Source organism: Gouania willdenowi, chromosome 16 (genome assembly GCF_900634775.1).
Source record: "Gouania willdenowi chromosome 16, fGouWil2.1, whole genome shotgun sequence".
Classification (NCBI taxonomy): Eukaryota; Metazoa; Chordata; class Actinopteri; order Blenniiformes; family Gobiesocidae; genus Gouania; species Gouania willdenowi.
The window spans coordinates 8713577-8736711 of record NC_041059.1 but is presented as its reverse complement, the minus strand read 5'-3'; the positions used below and the strand labels follow the sequence as shown (position 1 = coordinate 8736711).

The following is a 23135-nucleotide window of genomic DNA, read 5'->3' as shown; positions in this document are numbered from 1 at the left end:
CCTAACTTAAAGCTGATATCCAGAGTTTCTGTTTATGTATGATTCTTTTGAAATGTGAAAAAATACCTAACTAGTCTTATGGCCATACCAGCCTGTCATTGCCCGATCCTGTTAGATCTCAGAAGCTAAGCAGGTCTGGGCCTGGTTAGTAGTTGGATGTGAGACCACTGAGAATTCCAGGTGCCACAGTGGGGTGGCAGTCACCCCAGTGGTATCTGGCATTGTGTCCTTGGGCAAGGCACTTCACCTACATTATCTAGTATGAATGTAGTGTGTGAGTGAGTGTTGGTGGTGGTCGGAGGGGCCGATGGTGCACTATGGCAGCCTCGCTTCCGTCAGTCTGCCCCAGGGCAGCTGTGGCTACAATAGTAGTTTACCACCACTAAGTGTGAAGTGAAAGAATAATGCCTTAATTCTGTAAAGCGACTTTGAGTGTCTATGATAAAGCGCTATATAAAATTGATGCATTATTATTATTATAGACCCCTATACAAATGGAAATATGCCAATAGGCTTCGACTCCCTGGTTTTGAGACTGTCAATCAAAGTGAATGCGGAACTGTGCACGGAAACAAGGCTACACGTCACAACAGCAAACAGGTAATGTGATTTTGGCTCTTACCTGACCCATATGCCAATATCGATGCGACCATGTTATGTTCCACGATGCACGTGCAGAAAAGTAGAAGCATGGCTTCTGGTAGATTGCAGAGGCAGAGGCAGGGGGAGGAAGTGGAGCTGTTGAGGGCGGGACATCGAGACGTCCTCTCAGAAACTCCAGATATCAGCTTTAAAATTGATTGCCAAACACTAAAAATTTTTAAGAAGTGGACAGTGAGTGATAGCACTTCTAACAGAACCGTGCAAATCCTGAATCATAATTTAGTAAAGGTCACACATTTATCTTCACTGTGCTATAATAATCTACTGCACCTGGATATGCGTGAGGGATGTAAAATCTGAGAGAGCAAAAGTGCAAGTTGGTATAAGAGCTCCAGCCCAGAACAAGGGAAATATAGACTTTTTAAAGGCAATCAGAGAGCACAAACCTCCGTCAAGTGCCAAATCTCCTCTTTGCCAGAAACTGGCAATTATCTGGATCAGAGATCCTGATCATGGTACCATTCACACTTTAAAGACTTATAAGACATTTCTATCCCCATTAATAACAATACAGTCGGTTCAAATGTATGGACACCACCATTGTTTGGGAAAATTGAATGAAGTGAAACTCGATGCTAACCAAGCTCAATTAATTACAGACCGAAATATTCATTTTTGAAATTTTGCCAATGATGAGAGATAGAGATTTTTCAACTTTTCAGACTGATCCAGAATCCACCGGGCACATTAAATACAATAATGACCTCAGTAAATACATGGTGATTTAAACATGTCATCATCTCGTGACTGTTGAAATTCGAGACAGGATTTCATAGAATTTCCACAAAGACAGCAAGATATTTTTATAGTTGTAGAAGACTAAAGGGAAAAAACAGGTTCTGTAAAGGTAATTTAGGTAATAAAAGCAGGAAGATATTGTGGGACTCGATTTAGGCATGCATAATGGATGACATGCAAACCTCCACCAAGCGCCAAATATCCTTTGCCAGATATTGGCAGTCATTTGGATCAAAGGCCTGGAAGAAATTTCTATCCCCATTAATAATAATAATTATACAGAATTGAGATGAAATTGGATGAAAGTCAGTGGAGTAATTGAGGAACACAGCATAACTGAGTCAAATTTTATAAAGATGAGTCAATAACTAACTGACATGATTTTTTTCAAAATGTAATGGAATCTTCCATGGCGTAAGATCTATTTTTGGTTAAAATTTGTTAAATTTTGTCAAGTACTTTTGACGTAATCCTGCTAACAGACTAACAAAAAATTAAACAAATGCCAGTGAAAATAAAACATCCTTGGCAGAGGTAAAAAAAAAAAAAAAAAAATGATAGAAAAGAGGGAATGGTTTTCTACAATGCCAAGCTGTAACATAAATGTACAGTATACAATGTTCCAACAATAAAGGGATTAGGTTCTGTTTATGATGGTGATGATACAGTATGTGTCCTTTGTTTTTTTGTGTTTTTCTTCATTTTTCAATTAGTTAAAATGGGAATTCTAAATAAAAAAAACATGTTTGTCGACAATGCTCAATTTTATCATAAACATTAGGATTTGCGGATACCATGATAGTAGTTTGAAAAGTACATTTATTTCCTGAAATGCATTGGCCAAATATATATCTTTATCACTCTTGTATTCAGATGTAATTTGTGCCATACATGACATAATATGTCAGTAATCTCAAATGAGGACTGTTTGTCATGGAAGCTTCCGGAACAAGTCTGTGGTTTGTACATGAAACAAATGTGGGAAGAAGGAGTGAGGTGTAAGAAGGGGAAATAATTTGTGGACAAAGAGAAGAGAGCATGGGGGAGGCAACATCATGCCCACACCTGTCCTGTAGTCACCACGGCTACTCCTCCTCATTAGACAAACAGTGAAAATAAGAAATATCTGTAGTTTGTTAAAGATGAATGTATAATTGGGCAATTCTTTCCGCAATCTTATTATGTAAGGCTTGAGGGTAGACAAACCTGCCAGGCACTTCACGGCTAGATTTGGTGATATAATTTAATGTAATTTACTGTTTGAAGTTTGTGCTTCAATAATATAAATAAAAGTTGTTGACGATTTTTAAACATGTTTTAATAGCTTTTGTAAACCAGCCACTTCCTCCAGCAGAAGGAACCCTACATTCCAAAGTTGGGTTCAATATTGTTCTGTTGGGTGAATTGGTCTGATTGTTTACTGGGGCTCATCGTTGCATTCCAAGCCTTGGGAAAGCACCTGGTAACCAGGCCTGCATCGAAGACATGAGCGTCATGCTCATCGCTACCATCAGAATAAATTAAATGTTCCAAATTGATTAAACTAAGGCAGATGTTATAGTGAGCGTACGCAAAAATTAGCAACACGTTACTCGCAAAGAGATCAAAAGAAGCAACTCAGGTCCTGGTTTTTATTAATAGAAAGAAACACACAAATTCCTTCTGACTAGCACACACACAGGTGGGGGGTGGGGGGTGATCTTGGACCATCTTTTTCTCACACACATGAACACTGATTATCTTCCTGTGATAACCGGAAAGTACATGTGGTTGACTTGAAAGACATTAAAGGTTTGCTGAAGACTCCAGCTTGAAAAAGAAAGATGAAAGAGAGATAAAAGTGAAAGTGTCTTTCTTTTCTTTGCTGGCACTGCATTTCGTTTTGTTGTTGTGTACCTCCCCTACAGCCCACCAGGGATGACAGATAAAACCCATAGCATACACACGCGCACACACACACAGACACACACACACACACAAAGACACGATCACGCTAACCAGTAACCAATATGAACAGTAGTATTGTACAGTTGTTTTCTCCTTCACACACATTATTACTTATCTTAATTATTTTGGTACCAGGCTGCTGAGGACACTTTGAACTTTCACCTAAAGATAATCACTTGATTTTGTATTGCACTGGAAAAACTGGTGTCGTTTTTCAGTCTCTAATGTTATTACATTATGCACCAAATACAGTGACTGTTTTAGCCACCAGAAAGTGGCCTGGACTCTCACTAACCCAACCTAAATACGGTTTTATCACATTATACCTCTGCCTTTACTGTTCTAATTCTGCATTTATTGGCAGCAGCCTTTCTTGCTTTTCCAAATTGTTACTTTCAAAAACCATCAGCTATTCACCTTGTTCCATTAGTGTGTGATTTATCGTACAGTTTATTTTTTAAATGGTAAATGTATCTCAATACTCCATTAGATATGATCCTTTGCCTGTATCTACAGAGGTAATATGTGAAACAGCTGAGAGTTTAGACGTTTAAACAACATCTTGTGATGTTTCTCATGTCTATTCAAAGCTATGACCCTGACAGATAAACAACAAAAAGACAGACTTGTTTGTGTCAAGCTAAAACAACCTCTACCTCTAGATAAATATGCATTAAAGTTAAAAAAAAAAAAAAGAACAGTTAGTCTTTGGAACTGTTATTCTTCCTGTACCCTTATTATTATTATTTGTTTTAATTTTTCCCATCTCAATCTTTACAGCATTTGATGAGCTGTAAAAGATTGATCAAACAATAGATTAAACAAGTGAAACAACAAAAACAGGGACATTGGCCTCTGTAATTAGAGTGTGCAGCTTTGATGCTGTCATTTCTGTAATCACATCACATCAAACCGCAGATCTCTGGACCATCACAAAGTTGTACCCACAGAGTGCTTAGAGCTTAGAGCAATGTCTTTTCTTCTTCTTCTTTTTTTAATGTAATCTCGCAAACAGATTCTCTTGCCCCAAACTTTGGAGACATTTTATTCAATCCAACAAAGAAAGGTTTCTCATTATTTTCAAGCATTCTGTATTGATAAATTTGCAATTTATTTATCTGTATACTTTATTTTCCCCTACGAACTGCTTCAGCATCAGCTTAATCACAAATGTGATAGCAAACAACCAGTTAATATTGTCTTTTTTTGTTTGGTTGTTGTTGTTATTTCATAAAAGTTCCAAGTCCACGTTGCATTATTTTACATTTTCCTGTAACTACATACGCTTTCATTATTATTTCATTTCCTGATGTATTATTAATCATTTTTACCTCTTGCCCAGCAACAATGTAAACAAAGCAGGTTCCGTGCCGCTCTCGGGATACTTCTGCGTTTTCTTCGTTGGTGTTTTATAGCGGTTGGCTCCACGTTCAGGAAGCGGCAGCGAGACGTTACTGGTCGGCGGCTGCATAGTGCCGTGTACAAATGTGGGTGGCACCAGGGGTTGCAGAGCTTTGTTGTCGTGTGGCATTCGCTACGTTATGTCACCAGGAAATGGTGGCACGGACGAACAGACGTGCCATGTGAATTTCAAAATAAAAGCCTATCTTAAAGATGATGATGTTTATCGATGTTTTTATTGTGCATTGATTTAATTGGATTGTTAATTAATTAATTAATCTATGTTGATCGATGTATTGTTACACCACTATTTATAAGTGGTCAGAAAAAAAGAAACACAACACAAAACTCTATATCCCTGTGCTCATATGTAACCAACTCTTGTGAGTTTAAAAGCTCCTCCACCCTGACATGCATTGCATTGTATTACTTTGAGTGTAGCCTGTGACTTTTGCATTTATTGGTGTAGTTGTATTCCTGTTCTAGGTATTGTTTTACCTTTTGTGTGGAAAAATGCATTAATCTGTCTTAATCTTGTTGTCATCTGGAAAGTGAAGCTCTGCAGGTGATAAAAGGGCACAGGGCCTCAGTATGAGTCGGTGTTCAGAAGCCAGAGGAGACTTGTACTTGCTGGGATGGGTTACAAAGTCCTGCTGTGTCGGTGCTTCCAAAAGATTACTGCAACTCAGCGAACAGCGCTATCACTTTACTCCCCCACACACAGCTGCTGGTTGCTGTTCAAATCAAGCACACACATCAACACATTACACCCAGCGGGCAGGCTTCCTCACCCTGAAGTGCATCGTCATGAGTTGCAGCCAGATTTTCTGACCCGTGTGTTGGGCTACTCGTGAGTGGGACAGACGTAGGCCTCTCTATCCCAGATCCCACCTCATGCTTTAAAGCACAGATAGAAAAAAGACCCCTTGTTTAACCATCTACTCACACACACACACACACACACACACACACACACACACACTCTGAGTTTAAGTGCCCACACTTGCAAAAGCAAAGTAAAATATACAGCGGGTGAAACTGAGCTTCAATGTTGCATGAGAGTGTGTGAAACTCAAGCTCATATTCAATGTACAGTATTATTAATACACTCAGTTGTGATCTGAGAAAATATGGACTGGTTTTGGCTTTAGGACACCAGATTAAATTACATGAAACCTCATGATCTAACTATCACTGATGTCGGACACAGTAATTGGTCATTTTCGGCCAACACTTCCAACTTTTTGCTGGGATCAGGCAGAACAAATACAGATTCTGTGAGACTACTCCACCAAGACAGACACCTTATATTTCCATCTCTGATATGGTCTTTGCTCTGTGCATTTCTTAAAAAAAGTGCCTGCTTCATAGTTTAGATGTTTATTTGATGTTTGATAAGATGGATTGTGAGCTTGTGATATCTAATAGGCACTTTAACTGGTGTTTAACCACAGCTACTGTATGTTACAGAGGATACATGTCAATGATGTAGTGTTTCTACGATGTATTTGTGTTTGTGAGCCTTAAATAGTACTTGTAGTGAAGATGTTTTGTTGGGTTATTTTCTGGCTATTTTGTCATACATGCTCTCTGCCATGTTGCGTGTCAGAGTCGTAGATGGGGTTGTTACTTAATCCATGACCCGTCTACATGGTGTTGCAAGTCATTTCTGCCAGCTTCATTGGCTGATGGTGGCCAAACTACAAGGTGAAGGATTTCAAGGCTGAATAATTTGCCACACCACTGTAGTGGGTGAAATGGCAAATCCCGTGACCCAACACAATAGTGGTTCCGGTGGTTCCGATTACTAAAGTCTGCCGTTCACTCAAAAACTTCAGACACCTTGTGTTACCCAGAATCAGCCACAACATGGAAGTGAGCATGTCTGTCAACTTGGGAATTTTAATGAACTCCTGGCTCTTCTAAAAAGACTTTGAAAGAAAATAACCCAAGAAACATTTTTCTCGGGTTAAGTTTGTTTGTTTTTAGAGCCGTGCAACAACATTAGAATATTGTGTATAGTTGCAGAATTTAAAAATGGAGATTGAAGACTTGAATCTTTACTGCACTAGAACTACTGTACAGGAGAGGTTATTCTATCATTGCTCTGACCTCCCAGTTCTGTTAAATCTTTGGACTTCAAACTTGTCAACAACATTTTTAGGTAGCAGCATTTGTTCTCGTATTGTAACCCTGAAGCTCCTGCATGCCAACACAATCCCCAGCACATGGTTATCTGGCTTTCTCATGAGATATTTGTTGGCCTGTGGTTTATTGGCGGAGCGCTGATGAGATGCTCGGCTGTTTAATGTGTGCAATGTTCCACTAATGTCTCTGCGACGGTATTATCTGATCAGCTATTCTTAGCTAGAGGGTGGTGATTACAAATAGAGATGAGGACTGAGGTCTAAATATTCTGTGACTGCTCTGGCCATTAGGGTGTACAAAAGCTATGATCTTATGCCACGACCATTTCATGAAAAGTTCAGAGGTTTGAAGCCACACCAGTGCCATTAAGTTCCATCAATAGCTTTGTGATGTTAGGAGAGCATTCATCGCAGTTGTAGCAAAGGGCTTTGGGTTTTCTACTTCAGTTCAGGGTCATTTAGAAACAGTATAAGCTGGAATAACAGCAACTACATTGGGAATATATATCAGCCCTTTATTAAGCCAACATGACGCAATAGGGAATTTCATCACAGCAATCAAATTAATCAAAGGGGTGTTCAGTGAAATAAAGCTAACAGAAAGATGAGGAAGAGAAAAAGGAATAGATTGGAGAACAGGGGGAGGGACGAAACGGGAGGGGAAGGAACTATTCTGGCTATGATAATCATCAACAAACCAGACAGTCTCTCAGAGGTGGAAACCCAGATGTGTATATGATCGTTTCCCCTCAGGTCATGTAACATGTGGTAAGGAGGCAAATGTTTGTGCGGTTGTGTCCATTCACGCTCTGGCTCCTATGGGAACCTTCCAGAAGGAATGAACGCTCTTCCTTTGGGATTGCAGTGTAGGAAGTGCAGCTTCCAGCCTAGTGGAACAGGCCTTCACACACCCTGCTGCTTTTCACATCAAGGCCATGGCCTTTTTAGAGATATAATCTTCAATCAAATAGATTTTAAGCCTTCTACAAGATTGATTGATCCAGTTTACCTGTCACGCCAGCTATGCAGGGTTGAAGCATATTGCAGGTCCGCCTGAATATCTGTCCCTACGTTGACTTGGTTCAGAATTAGAATCACAAACAGGAAGTACTTTATTAAACCCTGAGGGGTAATTAAGGCGGCAAAGAGCAGCATATTAAAAAAAAAAAACCCAGAAAACAACACTAATAATGATAATGCAGAAAAAAGGACAAAAACAAAATGTGCAAATGAAAGATAAGGTACAAAAATAATAAAAATAATAACAATAAATACAAATAAATAAAACTATATACACATATATAAAGAGATTTTTAGAAAGCAAACACTAAAAAAGTTAAAAATATGTACAAAAGAGCCTGACTGGTCGACCGCAGGAGGAGTGACCTCGAACCGAGTTAAAATATGTAGGACAGTTTTTTTGTTTGTTTTGTTTTTAAACTTTGTTTTTATTTGCAATTTATAGCATGAAAACAACTTATAAATGTAAGAAAAACAAAAAACTAAAACAAACATACAACATAAAAATAATTTAATTAAAAAAATAAAAATAAAAAATGTAACAAAAGGTAAACAATTTAAAACAATTAAAATATGTAAGAAAGATTAACCTTTTAAAAAAATAAATACAAAAACAAAATTTCTGAAAACATATGATGAAGTGTACATGAATTTTATAAAGTAATTTTCTAAAATCTAGGTTTTACACCTTTGCATTTTCAATCCAGACCTTAACAATCTTCCTATCATCCTTCAACACATCTACTAACTTTCGAGGTAGCCTTTTTTTTTTTTGAAAACTGACTGCTTCCAAGAGCAACACTTTGGGAAAACTGGTATACTATTTGACACTTTAACAGAAATCAACATTTGAAGAAAATTATAATTTTTTTTCATGAATTAGTTCAAATGATCTGAGTCAAATCAAAATTCCAAAAGCAACTCAGGTTTAATTTAACTCATTCACCTGAAATTAAAATGGAGATACTGTATCTGCTTTTGCAAATAATCTCTTCATATCCTAACCTTAATTAGACCAATAAGGGAACACACGTGCACCCACTTCCAAAAAAATGTTAGTTCTAAAAGCCCCTTTTCTGGGTTCGTTGTCTATTCTGTACCCCTGAGTGGCTATTGAACACACGTTTATAAATTCAGCATGAAGGTATTTATTATCCTTGTCATACTAACATTACATCAATAGATTTAGTGCCCTTTGCATTTTTCCCAACTTCAAATATTGAAAAGATGTAATTAGTCACAGTGTGTGCACTGCCTAGAATCTGAACATTAAATCCGTCACTAAATTACACAATGTCACAATGAAGTTTTTGGTTTTGGCAAAAACCTTTGGTGTGTTTGAAAGCATTTTAAACACACACAAGCTGCACTTTTCTTTTTACGGTAAGTCACTGCAAGAATGGCAAGACGGAAAAAGAAGTAGTGACAAAAAAACCAGTTAGAAATATACAGTATACAACATGCTACATAACCTGTTGCTTATTTACAAAATACAGTGTAGTTTATTTTTTAAAAATGGCACATTCTTCAACAGGAAAATGTGTTTGCTTTACCAAAATATGATGTGTGTTTTATTGTATTTATATGTAGTGGCTGAAAATGTTTGCCTTTTGTTTTGTTTGTCTTTTGATGTTAATGTTGTTTTTCTTTTTCCTGTTTTCTGCTCCGTTTCAAATTTTAGTTGTCTTGACGTTCATTTATTTTGTCTTGATTTCAATTTTTTTTTTTTTTCCTCTTTTTAGTTTAAGTTTAATTGTTATATCATGAGCCTTCTTCTTCAAGCCCCTTGAGTGTTTTTTGGGGTTTTCCCTGTATGGCATGCCTCTAAAGTCTATTGCAGGGGTACCCAAATGCTTTTTATTGAAGGGCCAAAAATGAATCGCGGTGGAGGGCCACGGGCCAAAAACTAAACATTCAATGTGCAGTGCGTGAAATTTCATATGCCGATCACATAACAAAATAAGCACTTAGTTTTGAAATTAAAAAACACTTTTCTTTATTGTGTTTCATGGCATCAAATTATGAAACATCTATTTTAAATGTCTTCAAAGACATTTAGTGCAATATGAATTCTACAAAATGGGACACAACATACCCCGCTTATACGATCAAAACACTATATTTTCCACTGCCTTAACAATGCTTTAAAACTCAAGAATAATAATTTAATTGGACTTTAGCTTTAGATTTTTTTCATATAAATCACTGTAATGTATTACATGAATTTTGGTTGAAAAAGAGACTATATAGAATATTATATATCCAATTTTTTTTAGAATAACATCTTTAAATATAGGCAGCGTGCCAATATCAGTCGTTTGCAGGCCAACTTTGGCCCGCGGGCCCCAAATTGGACGGCCCTGGTCTATTGATTTCTGTTAGTCTGTCCACTCTTGACATTATTATGTTTCATTGTATTTTAAACTGTGGCAAATTAAAAAAAAAAAAGAAAGAAAAGAAAATAATTATAGTTTTAAAACCATAGAGATGCACCTATTTAACCATCTCAACTAATGACCTCAACCACAAAAAAGGTCCAATTATTAAAAAAGATTGGCTGAAGATGTAAAAGTAGTGTTGATTGAAAATGTATTGATTGTATTTGACCTGTGAATACTTGAACGCGTTTATATTTAGTTAATGTTGGTCTTGAGTTTTGCTCTAATTTTTTCTTGCTTTTATTTGTTTCTCGTTTTAAATTCAGATAAATCACTAAAAAGCCAGTTTCACGAAGACAAATGTAGCCATTTCGAGGTGATCAGGGACTGTTTTTCTTTGTAATAATAGCAATTTTTTTTTTGTTGCCCCTGAACTCCTTCAACCGCCACCCCTCCCCCAATTATTTAACAAGGGACCTTTAATTTGGGGAGAAGGAAGCAATGAATTGTAGACTGTGCATTTACACAGACTGCCTGGGAAACGTATGCCTCTTTCCTTTCTCTCTCTCTTCCCCTCGTTCCAATGTGAAACCAATAGGTAACATATGTGGGATTGGAACAAGTAACCACTAGTTTGATTTGTGTGATAAACATGTGTATGATTTTAATTAATATAAACAGAGTTGTTATTGCTTAACATATGTAATGAATCCACGCTACGGCGCTTTTTTATGGTCTTTTGTGTGGCTGTGGTTTGTGTGAGTCTGTGTGTGTGAAAGAGGAGGGTTTATCAGAGGAGACGTGTCAATTAGCTGGGGGCTACAGAAGGCAAAGCCAGAGGTCGGAGGTCAGGACGGGGGATTCGTCAGCTGTCACTAACTATAAAAACTTACTGTGTTCCAGCTCACACGTGTGAGCGTACCCACGCCAAGGATCTGGTTGTTGGGCCACAGGGTTGAGGCTGAGAACAGAGTCCCAGTTCACCGTGTGTGGTGACACCTCCTCCTCAAACTAGACACACAAAATCAAAACAAAGTGTCACGTTTGAGAAATATTCTCTCGTGTTTGCATAATTCTCATGAATGCAGAGAAATACTTCATCCAATATTAGGTTTTTGAAATAAAATGAATTAAACCAGATTAAAAACTACATACCAATAATACAATGACATCATATTTCATTCTGATCTACACGTAATTGTCACATTGTTATTATTATTTTTCGTAATCATAGATAGATAGTCCCTAAGATACTTTATATGAGATATAGGTTACTGGCGGATCGCCCCAAGTTTTGTGCGGGCCCCCAAAATGAACATACTTTTTTTTTTTTTCAAAAAGCATACCATGTTACAGAATAATCCACATAATGACAACAAAGAGACAACATTGCACCACAAAGACGACTACAAAAATAAAATGCAAAAAAAAAAACACTCATCACACACAATGTGACAACACAAATACACAAAATAAGTCCAAAAACACAAGAAATGTACACAAAATTAAACATTACTACAAAAACACACATACGGTCAACAAAAACAAGCAAAATGGCTACTAATATGTACAAAAATATACAAAAATGACAGGAAAATACACACAAATATAAAAAAGATACTTTTGTTTTTTTTCTATATTAATAATCAGATTTTCTTTTTTTTCTGCTTTCTCCGGGTACTGCATTACAGCAGCAGCACAACAAAGAATTCAAAATAATAATACATTTAAATATTTTAATAAATACCTGGAATATAATCAACAATATATAAGTTAGGTCATCACCCAAAACAACACACACACTCAGGAAGAGTGCAAATGAACAGTTTGCACTGTTTGTTTATTAATATTAGATCAATCTGTTTCTCACTGCTATAGTTAGCTCCAGTGCTTAAATTGCAAATTTCTCTTTTGTATTTCCGTGTTTTGTCTTGTGTTTGAACAACCCTGAGTAGCTCTTTACTTGCAGATACTTGTTTATTTCTTGCATTTTTTATATTAATCAATAGTAACTTTAGTTCATCTTAGTTTGATCAATAGAAATAATGGCCAGAGATACAATAAATAAAATACAGAACATTATAAGCTATAGTAATCCTTAAAGAAAGCTTACATTGGGCACATATCAGATAAACAAAAATGAAAAACAAGTAGTCCAATGCCAGCCTGAATGATGACTTCAAGGTAATATTTTAACTTTTCCAAAGTTCACATATAGACTTTGTGCAGCTCTGGAAATTACCCATTCCTCTGAGGGCTTAAGTGTTTTTTCTAGCAGGCTGAGAAGTGATCAGTGTCAGTAAAAGAAGGAAAGTCAGTTCTCCCACTTTTGGCAAAAACTCAACATAAAGTCCTGGCTTTCAGCCGCAGACAGAAGCTCTCTGGATGCATAATTCCTTCTTTCCTTCTTTCTTTTTTTATTTAATACCCTTTTGTCAACAAAAAAGGTCCTTATGCTGTCCATCTTCACATATTATTTACTGTTATTACTTTTCTATGCGGCCTTGGTACACGTGAACCTACATGTCTTTATATGTGACAAGAGCCATGTGCATTTATGTATGTAATCACTGCAAACGTGATTAGTTTCTTTTATTAGGCTAAAGGACGGGCTTTGTTCCATAAAATATTAGGCCATTGAAATCACACACACACACACACACACACACACACACACACACACACACACACACACACACACACACACACACACACACACGTATGGACAGGGCATTCCTCATTTACCATCTATATAGTGTACCGGTAATTAGACACATACATTCATGCACTCGCCTACACACATTCTGACCACTTTTTGACACGCTGAATAAACACACACACTTACAAAATTCTGATTAAGAAAACACACACACACACACACACACTTTTGGCCTTATTAGGCTCTGCCACACACAGACTAGCACGTCCCCTTAGAAAACACACCCACCACTGCCAAAGCAAATAGACACAGGTTGTGGTTATGCAATGTGTTCCAGTTGCTTTAATTAATTCAAGCAATTAATGAGAGTTGATTAGTTCCAGACCAGGCTGGCTACCGCGCACGCGTGTGTGTGTGTGTGTGGACCGATTCATTAGCTTTCATTCGTTTATTCATTCATTAGTTTAATGAAACCACTACTTTGTCTTTCTCTCAAACCAGCACAGCTGCTAACTGCTAACGCTCCTCATGCCACGCTACACTGACGACTAGAATACTAGAAACTTTGCTCCAACTAGCACCAACAGTGTACTGCTTCTTGGATGCTATTCCTACAATCACACATAAATATTTGTTTTTACCTGAAGGCCAATTTATTTTCCATAAAAATGCTGCATTGTTGAAATACTTGTCTTAGCTAGTGGCTATAATCTACGTCAGAGGTGGGCAACCATTGATCAAAGTTTGGGCTATGAAAAGGTGATTATCTGATCCCAGGGCCACGTTAGAGGTTCCATATCAGCATTTAGAATCTGTCCAATCTGAACTTTATTATTGCCATTTTTTGTATATTTGGTTTGTGTGATTTTTCTCTCATTCTGTGTGCTTCTCATGTTTATTTTTGCTTATTGTGTGTTCTTGGTTTTGTTTAATACAGATGTATTTCATTTTGTGTGTTATTTTTTCTTATTAGTTTGTTTTTTTGTCATATTTTTTGTTATTTGTGTATGTTTTGGAGTCATCTTGTGTATTTTTCTTAATTTTTTTTTTTTTTTTTACCAACATTGTTTTTATTGTTTTCACAACATAAGAGGGACACAAGGAAATACAATTACATGTATCGAACAAACATGTATACCCCCACCCCATCCTCAAGTTGTTCCAAATCTTGGTTGGGAATCAGGTCAGTGAATCAGTCCTTTCTGGTTCATTATATGGGAAAAATAAATAAATAAATAAATAAAGCAAGAAGCATATTTCTGCAATTTTAGGTACTGTAAAAATCCACTGTTTACATGTCCCCAGGCTCTTCCATCACATGAGACAAATCTGTCCTCAATACATAGCAGATGAAGTGGTCCCAGATCTGGTGAAAATTATGTTTTATTGTGTAAGTACTTTTTTCCAAGGGGAGAGTTGTAGATATTTCAGACGACCACCTACACATGGACTTCTGGTGTTTTTCCATGAGCAGTGACGTGCAGTCAGGGTAGGCAAGGTAGGCAGTGCCTACCCAAGGGTGAATTGATATTTTGATTATTTGTTTTAATTATAATATAATTATGAATGATTTATTTTTCAATTTCCCATAGCCTACAATACCTATAAGTTTGAAAGTGTGCATTTCATAGCCCAAATGACTAAACATTGCTATTTCCTGGTACATCTGCACAGTCTCACTCCGCTGTAAGGCAGGAGGTGGCCACACCCTCTCCCAAAAGCACATTGCTGCTCTGCCTCTGGCCCCATAACGTGTTTTTTTGTGTTTGCGCATTCGAAGTGAGTTCCCCAAGATGAAAACCATTTACGTAAAAAGGTAGCTCTCTAACCGTGCTATGCTAAATGCTATACGTACCTTCAGAGTGCATTAGTGAATTGATCCAGCGTGGCCGCTGCTGCTACTTTCTCTAGCTAGTGGGCGGGATAACACTACAGGAAGAATGACAGCACTAGAGATGATAAAGAAAGTTTCTTTTGAGGAAAAACGACAGATTTTAAAAGATGGAGACCAACACCTGAGTTACCAGACCTTCATCAAAGGTAAGGTTAGAAAATTGTTCATATTTTCTACAGTGAATGGAACAAAAGGAAGGATTGGCTTTGTGGATGCGCCTCACTGAGTTGTCATTTTCTCTGTGTTTCCAACACAAACAATAGATGCGCTGCCGTGTCATGAGATATGTTTTGTTGGGAGAGTATGGAGGCTATATTGAATAATTGCTTGTGTTTCTTTAATGGTGTTTTACGATGTTGATTTTGTCTGATTAACACTTGCCAGCAAAAACATATGAAGTTGTCATTGGTGGTCTCGATTTGCAACGTGCCTACCCACGTTTCTGAGTGCAGGTATACTGGGAGGGGCAAACTTAGCTGGAGTTCCTCCATTTCCTTCCAGGGAGGAGCATCTACAGTATTTCTGTGAAGTAAAACACCATTGTTCTTAATCGAGCTGCCCAGTAGTACCAGAGAGGATTGGGACACTTGAGTCCCCCTCTATCATAAGGTAAGTACAGTAGTGACAATCGTGTCCAGGGACGTCTGTTATTCCACAAAAATCTAACAAACAATCTTTTAAGTTTAGTGAACATGTTACTTGGAGGAGGAAGTGGAAGATTCCAAAATAGATACAATAGTTTGGGCAGTATATTCATCTTGAGGACGTTTATTTTCCCTATTAGTGATATTGGTATGGGTGTCCAGCTTTCCAGTAGTTTTGACATTTCTTGCAGTAATAATTCATAATTACTGGCTAGACTATATTTAAGTTGTGGGACTATTTGAATACCTAGATACGTAAAACAATCCACCACTTTAAACTGTGAGGCTATTTTAGGGAAATTTTTACTTTCCAACGGATTTAGGAACATTATTGACGATTTTGATTTGTTTAATTTATATCTTGACATTTTCCCAAAGACATTAATAAGTTGTAATAATTCAGAGATGGATTTTTCCATCTTTTTAAGAAGTATTATTACGTCATCCGCAAATAGAGCCAGACGATGTTCTTGTTGTCTAATTGGTATGCCTGTTACATTTTGATGTGTTCTTACCGCTATTGCCAATGGTTCTATTGCCATAATGAACAGCAGGGGGGATCGGGGGTCCCCTTGTCTATATCCTCTTTGTATCTTAATTATTTTAGAAATTTTTCGGTTAATCATGATTTCAGCATATGGTTCTGTGTAAAGTAGTTTTTTTCCATTTATTAAAGTTTTCTCCAAAGCCAAAACGTGTAAGTTTTTCAAATAAATTGTCAGGGACTAGGCTGAGGATCACCTTCAGCTAGTGGGAGGGTCACATGTTCTGGGCGTTCCTGTCAGCACCACACCTGTAGTCAATCTGCTATAATCACATCACCTATATATATCCTGTCTGTGTGTATCTTCCTTGTTGGTCTGTTAGTCTTTCACGTCTGGTCCGTCCTACTCGTCAGTCTGGAGTCCAGGTCGGCCGCACACCCCAGGTTGAGGATCGCCCTGTTCCTCACGTCAGTCGGTGCTATATGTGGTTAAAATAAAGACTTTGTAACACAATCCTGCCTCTGAGTCCTGCAATTGGGTCCTGTCTGCTACCCGTGACAGAACAGACCAACCATGATGGACCCAGCAGACTCTGACCAGCTTCGAGGAGCGATCAGGAAGCAGGGGAGCCGCCTCACTCAACATGATGAGCAGTTGGCTGGGTTAACGGCGGGGCTCCAAGATCTTTCACGTCGACACGTTTCAATGGAAACACAGTTAACTCAACTCACCGAACAGGTCCAGATGCTCATCACTCGTTTCTCAGCTCCGGAGGCCCCGATCCTCCCATTGGTTTCGCTGGCTGCCGCCGCCGCAGCGATCCCGTCTTCACAGCTGTCAAACCCAGCGCGCTTCTCTGGGGACTCCGGAGACTCGCGACCCTTCCTGGTCCAGTGTGGTCTCCATTTCGAAATGCAGCCAGGCGCATTTCCAACAGAGAGGTCCAAGGTGGCGTATATGATTTCCCACCTATCGGGGAGAGCAGAGGCTTGGGCCACTGCGGAGTGGAATAGCCGATCTCGGCTGTGTGAGTCTGTGGACGTGTTTGCTGACGCGCTGTCAAAGATCTTTGATAGACGCCCTGGTGGACAGGAGGCGGCACGGGCGCTGGCAGCGCTGCGTCAGGGCAGAAGGTCAGTGATTGACTACGCAATCGAGTTCCGGACTCTCTCCGCGGACTGTACCTGGAACGAGGCCTCACTGAGGGACACTTTCCTCTATGGGCTGACCGGGCCTGTCCGTGATCAGCTGTTTCCGATGGATCTCCCGGAGGACTTGGATTCCCTGATCGCCCTGGCTGTCAAGATGGATAATCGTCTGGCGGTTCGTGAACGCCTCAGGCAGACGGACGCGCCGAGAGGAGGAGCCACGAACGGACGTGAGGACCACGCCCCTCTCCGCCCCGCTCCGCAACAGGAGCGATCACTCACCGCTGCACAGCATCCAGACGAGCCGATGCAGCTTGGCCGCACCGGCATCTCCACACAGGAGCGACATCGGCGTCTAACCAGCGGCCTGTGTCTGTACTGCGGCCAGCAAGGGCACAGAGCTGCAGTTTGCCCGTTAAAAGATCAGTCTCACCTGGGTTAAGGTGGGCTCCGGTGAGACTTAAGAATTCCTCCACTGCACCTTTAAGAAGACTGACGCCTGCTAAACTCAGGTTTGATAGCACCACTGTAAACGTTGACATTTTCATTGATTCAGGTGCAGATGAGAACTTTATGGACATTAAGTGGGCTGAGCAACACAATGTTCCCACTGTACCGTTACCATCGCCTTTAAAGGCTTTTGCTTTAGATGGACATGAAATTTTTTCCATTGATGAAAAAACACTTTCAGTTGAATTATTGTTTGGATCCTCCCATGTTGAAAACATTTCTTTTCATTTAGGTCTGAGTCCATCTTACCCAGTTATTTTGGGCCTTCCTTGGTTACAGATACACAAGCCCCATATTGACTGGGAATCGGGAGTGATTTTGAGTTGGGGAAAGGAATGTCCTGAACAATGTCGGCCTTTAGTTAATATTGCAGCGATTGATATTTCAGAGTATCCAGACCTGGATCGAGTTCCCAGCTGCTATCATGATCTGAGAGAGGTTTTTAATAAAGATAAAGCTACGTCGCTGCCACCTCATCGTCCTTATGACTGTGCCATTGATTTATTACCGGGAACCACTCCCCCCAGGGGTCGTATTTACTCACTCTCACAACCTGAGAACCAAGCTATGAGGGAGTATGTTGAGTCTGCTTTAAAGGCAGGTATTATTAGGCCCTCATCCTCCCCTGCAGGAGCAGGATTTTTTTTTGTCGGAAAGAAGGATAAAACACTTAGGCCATGCATTGATTACAGGGGTCTGAATGAGATTACGGTTAAGAATCGTTACCCACTGCCCCTTATGACATCAGCTTTTGAACGTCTGCAGGGTGCCAGAGTATTTACTAAACTGGATTTACGTAATGCTTATCACTTAGTCCGGATTAAACAGGGGGACGAGTGGAAGACTGCTTTTAATACTCTGTCAGGCCACTATGAGTACTTGGTGATGCCTTTTGGGTTATGCAATGCTCCTGCAGTTTTCCAAAACCTGGTCAATGATGTGCTGAGAGAAGCACTAAATAAGTTTTTGTTCGTGTATTTGGACGATATTTTAATTTTTTCTTCTGACCTAGCTAGTCATGTCGGTCATGTTCGGTTTGTTTTGGAGCGCCTCCTGAGTAACCGTTTATTTGTGAAAGCAGAGAAATGTGTGTTTCATGCTCTCTCAACTTCTTTTCTCGGACATGTAATCTCTGAAGGTCAGATTGAGATGGACGAGGGGAAGGTCAGAGCTGTGGCTGAATGGCCGATCCCGGGTAACCGCAAACAACTTTTGCGTTTTTTGGGGTTTGCTAACTTTTATCGGAGGTTTATTAGAGGATTTAGCTCCATTGCTGCTCCTCTGCATGCCTTAACTTCTCCCAAGGTTCCGTTTTCTTGGAATCCCTCGGCTGAACGAGCATTTTCTGTACTCAAGGCCAGGTTCACATCTTCACCTTTGCTGTGTATTGCAGATCCAGGGAGGCAGTTTGTGGTGGAGGTGGATGCTTCAGATGTGGGTGTTGGGGCGGTTCTGTCTCAGCGGAGCGTTGCAGATGGTAGGGTGCATCCGTGTGCCTTTTATTCCAGGCGCCTGACCCCTGCTGAGCAGAATTATGACATTGGCAACCGAGAGCTCCTGGCCATAAAGTCTGCATTAGAGGAGTGGAGGCATTATTTGGAAGGTGCGGAGCACCCCTTTGTGGTATGGACTGACCATAGGAACCTTGAGTACATAAAATCAGCCAAGAGATTAAACTCTCGTCAGGCACGGTGGGCTCTGTTTTTTACCAGGTTCAATTTTGTGGTGTCATATCGCCCTGGTTCAAAAAATGTGAAGCCTGATGCTCTTTCCCGTGCCTTTGAGCCGGATCCGGCTCCTCGTTCCCCCACGCCTATCTTACCTCCTACCTGTGTGGTGGGGGCGGTGACGTGGGAGATTGAGGAGCGGGTTCGGCGGGCTCTGGAGGGGGCAACGATACCACCAGGTTGTCCTCCTAATCGCCTGTTTGTGTGTTCCCCACAACGATCTGGGGTCATTCAATGGGCCCATACTAACCGTTTGTCTTGTCACCCAGGAGGTCAGCGCACCCTGTTCACGGTGAGGCAACGTTTTTGGTGGCCAGGAATGAGCAGGGATGTCCGTGAGTATGTCAGTGCCTGTCCTGTTTGTGCACGTAACAAAACCTCTCGTTCTCGCCCCTCTGGTCTTTTACAGCCACTCCCGGTACCCACCCGGCCATGGGCAGACCTGTCCATTGACTTTGTCACTGGTCTCCCTGAGGCAGAGGGGTTTACTACCATTCTTACTGTGGTGGACCGGTTCTCCAAGATGGCCCACTTTGTGCCATTGGTGAAGCTCCCATCGGCCAAGGAGCTAGCAGAGGTGATGTTGACTAATGTGTTCCGCCTCCATGGGTTCCCACGGGACATAGTATCGGACAGGGGACCTCAGTTTGTGTCTCGTTTTTGGAGGGAGTTTTGTAGACTGTTGGGAACGACCGTGAGTCTTTCTTCCGGTTACCACCCCGAGTCTAATGGCCAAACGGAGAGGGTAAACCAGGAGTTGGAGTCCATCCTTCGTTGCCTGGTCTCTGACAGCCCGGCTTCTTGGTACAGGCAGTTGGTCTGGGTAGAGTATGCCCATAATTCTCTTCCCTGTTCTTCCACTGGGCTGTCTCCCTTTGAATGTGTTTTTGGTTACCAACCTCCCCTGTTTCCTGCCTTAGAATCAGAGGTTAGTGTACCGTCTGCTTTGATGTTGGTGCGGCGTTGCAAGCGTGCTTGGCTTAAAGCAAGAAGCAGGCTCCTGCAGTGCTCTGCAGAGCGTAAAAGGCTCGCAGATCGGCGTCGGGTTCCCGCCCCTGCTTACTCTGTCGGCCAGCGCGTGTGGCTCTCCACCCGGGACCTGCCTATCCGCTCGGAGGCCAAGAAGTTATCCCCTAAGTTTATTGGACCCTATCCGATAGTTAAGCTGGTTGGTCCCTCTGCAGTTCGCCTTCGCCTGCCTCGCTCACTCCGCGTCCACCCCACCTTTCATGTTTCCATGGTTAAACCTGCTAGGGTTAGTCCACTGGTTCCCTCCTCTAGGGCCCCTCCTCCTCCCCGGGTTGTAGATGGTGAGGTGGTTTATACTATCAGGCGGCTCCTGGCAGCTCGTCGGCGGGGACGTGGTCTTCAGTACCTAGTTGACTGGGAGGGGTATGGTCCTGAGGAACGTGCATGGGTTCCCTCTAGGGACATCTTTGACCCGGACATGGTGAGGGATTTCCATCGCCAGCATCCTGAAATGCCTGGGCCGTCTGGGGACGGTTGTGGAGGGGGGGGTACTGTCAGGGACTAGGCTGAGGATCACCTTCAGCTAGTGGGAGGGTCACATGTTCTGGGCGTTCCTGTCAGCACCACACCTGTAGTCAATCTGCTATAATCACATCACCTATATATATCCTGTCTGTGTGTATCTTCCTTGTTGGTCTGTTAGTCTTTCACGTCTGGTCCGTCCTACTCGTCAGTCTGGAGTCCAGGTCGGCCGCACACCCCAGGTTGAGGATCGCCCTGTTCCTCACGTCAGTCGGTGCTATATGTGGTTAAAATAAAGACTTTGTAACACAATCCTGCCTCTGAGTCCTGCAATTGGGTCCTGTCTGCTACCCGTGACATAAATAGGGCCATTCAACACTGTCAAAGGCTTTTTCAGCGTCTAGAGACAGTAATGTTGTATTTACTGCTCCTCTTTCTTCAAATAATATATTTAGAATTCACCTGACATTATGAAAGCCTTGCCTGCCTTGTACAAATCCATTTTGATCTTTGTCAATAATATTCAGAATTATTTTATCCAGTCTTTTGGCTATTATTTTACTCTAACTTTTTAAATCTACATTTAGAAGAATACTCAACCTTAAGTTTTCACATTTGTTATTCGGTTTGCCCGGTTTCGGCAACAGTCATTCGTGTTCCCCTTATAGACGTTGGAAGGATTCCATTGAGAAAAAACTCCTTAAACATTTCTAATAATGCTGGCATCAGTCTATGCTTGAACATTTTATAAACCTCAATGGGTATCCCATCTGCTCCAGGGGTTTTCCCTCCTTTGATACTGTCAATAGCCTGGTACATCAATATATGCAAACACACCAAGTGAGTCCTGGGAGGCTCACCAGTTGTGTGCTTGTCCCAACTTTTATGAAGCTGATTTGATGGAGACCAGAGTGTCCAGTTGAACTCATGCCATCCTGTTGTGTTAGTGATCACACACAGGCTGGTTTCATTACTTTTGTTTTGGAAATTAAATATCTATTAATTTGATCTAATGAATGATTTTATGTCAATATATTAGGTATCAAAATTCATGAAATCTTGTCAAATTTTAAATAATTTTTGCCAACTATTAATAAAGTAATCTCAGGCTAAATTTTGATGAAAAAACACTGACATTTGTCTTTCACACTAATCTAGGGCCCTATTTTAGATCTACAACAACGTCTAAAGTGAGCAATATCTATCATTTTTAATGGTGAATATTGTACTTTTGTGTGATTTTTACGATCTATTGTCAGGGTTTCACAAATGATTTTAGAGTCTTAATACAGCAACATAAATATGTGACGACATGAAGAGAAATATGCCATCCTCTTTGTAATACTTCAATCATCCACTGTCTTCTAAGCAATGTAAAGTCTATTTTTCATTGAATTGAGGTCACTGTAAATTATTCCATCTGTCTGTAGATATTTATGTAACAGAACAAATACTGGAAACTAGGAATTTTCAGCATCTCTGAGGGCAGACAAATAATTGTTGGTCACTGCAGGAATTTGTTAGTACAAGTCTCTGTTTGTTGGATAAAAGGTTCACCACACAAACAGAGTAAAAAAAAAAGTATGTGTGTTTGTGTGTGTGTGGAACTGTATTCATGTTCTTAATTCACACACACTGCTATGTGCTGAGCTGGCTAGTGGAGGAGGAAGAGGGTTTAGTGGAGACAAAGACAACCAAGCCCATGGACAGGAAGGGACCGCTGAAGTGGATGCCAGACGTGACCTCTCCACCACGTGTGTGTGTGTGTGTGTGTGTGTGTGTGTGTGTGTGTGTGTGTGTGTGTGTGTGTGTGTGTGTGTGTGTGTGTGTGTGTGTGTGTGTGTGTGTGTGTGTGTGTGTGTGTGTGTGTGTGTGTGTGTGTGCGTGCGTGTGTGTGTGCGCGTGTGCGTGCGTGCGTGCGTGCGTGCGTGCGTGCGTGCGTGCGTGCGTGTGTGTCGGTGTCGCCACAGAGACAGCAAACACACACAGTGTCCTAATAAGTGTGCTTCAGATTATTCCGGCACGTTTAACAAATGTCCAACCCAGACTAAACTACGTTTCATTTAGAGTTTAGAAACAGAATGAACATTTCTCAAGATGGAGCCTCTGTCTAATGCACCAACCTACTCTGAGCTCTTTTCCCTTTGTTTGTGGTGCAGGGAGCTATGTGCCCATGTTTATGGCTGTTGTAGGTTTTTTCTGGAAAGATGTAAGGCAGCGCTAGTGTGGGTTTGTGTGCATGTGTGAGGGTGTGGTGGTTGCACATTTAGCAGAATGAAATAT

General features: G+C 40.6%; 1 protein-coding gene and 1 pseudogene across 2 annotated transcripts in view; both read left to right on the top strand.

The window, feature by feature from the left end:
* Positions 1-23135, top strand: part of bbs9 (Bardet-Biedl syndrome 9) — a 197952-nt gene that overhangs the window by 136564 nt on the left and 38253 nt on the right. The window lies entirely within an intron of this gene.
* LOC114478687 (uncharacterized) lies at positions 75-192 on the top strand (annotated as a pseudogene).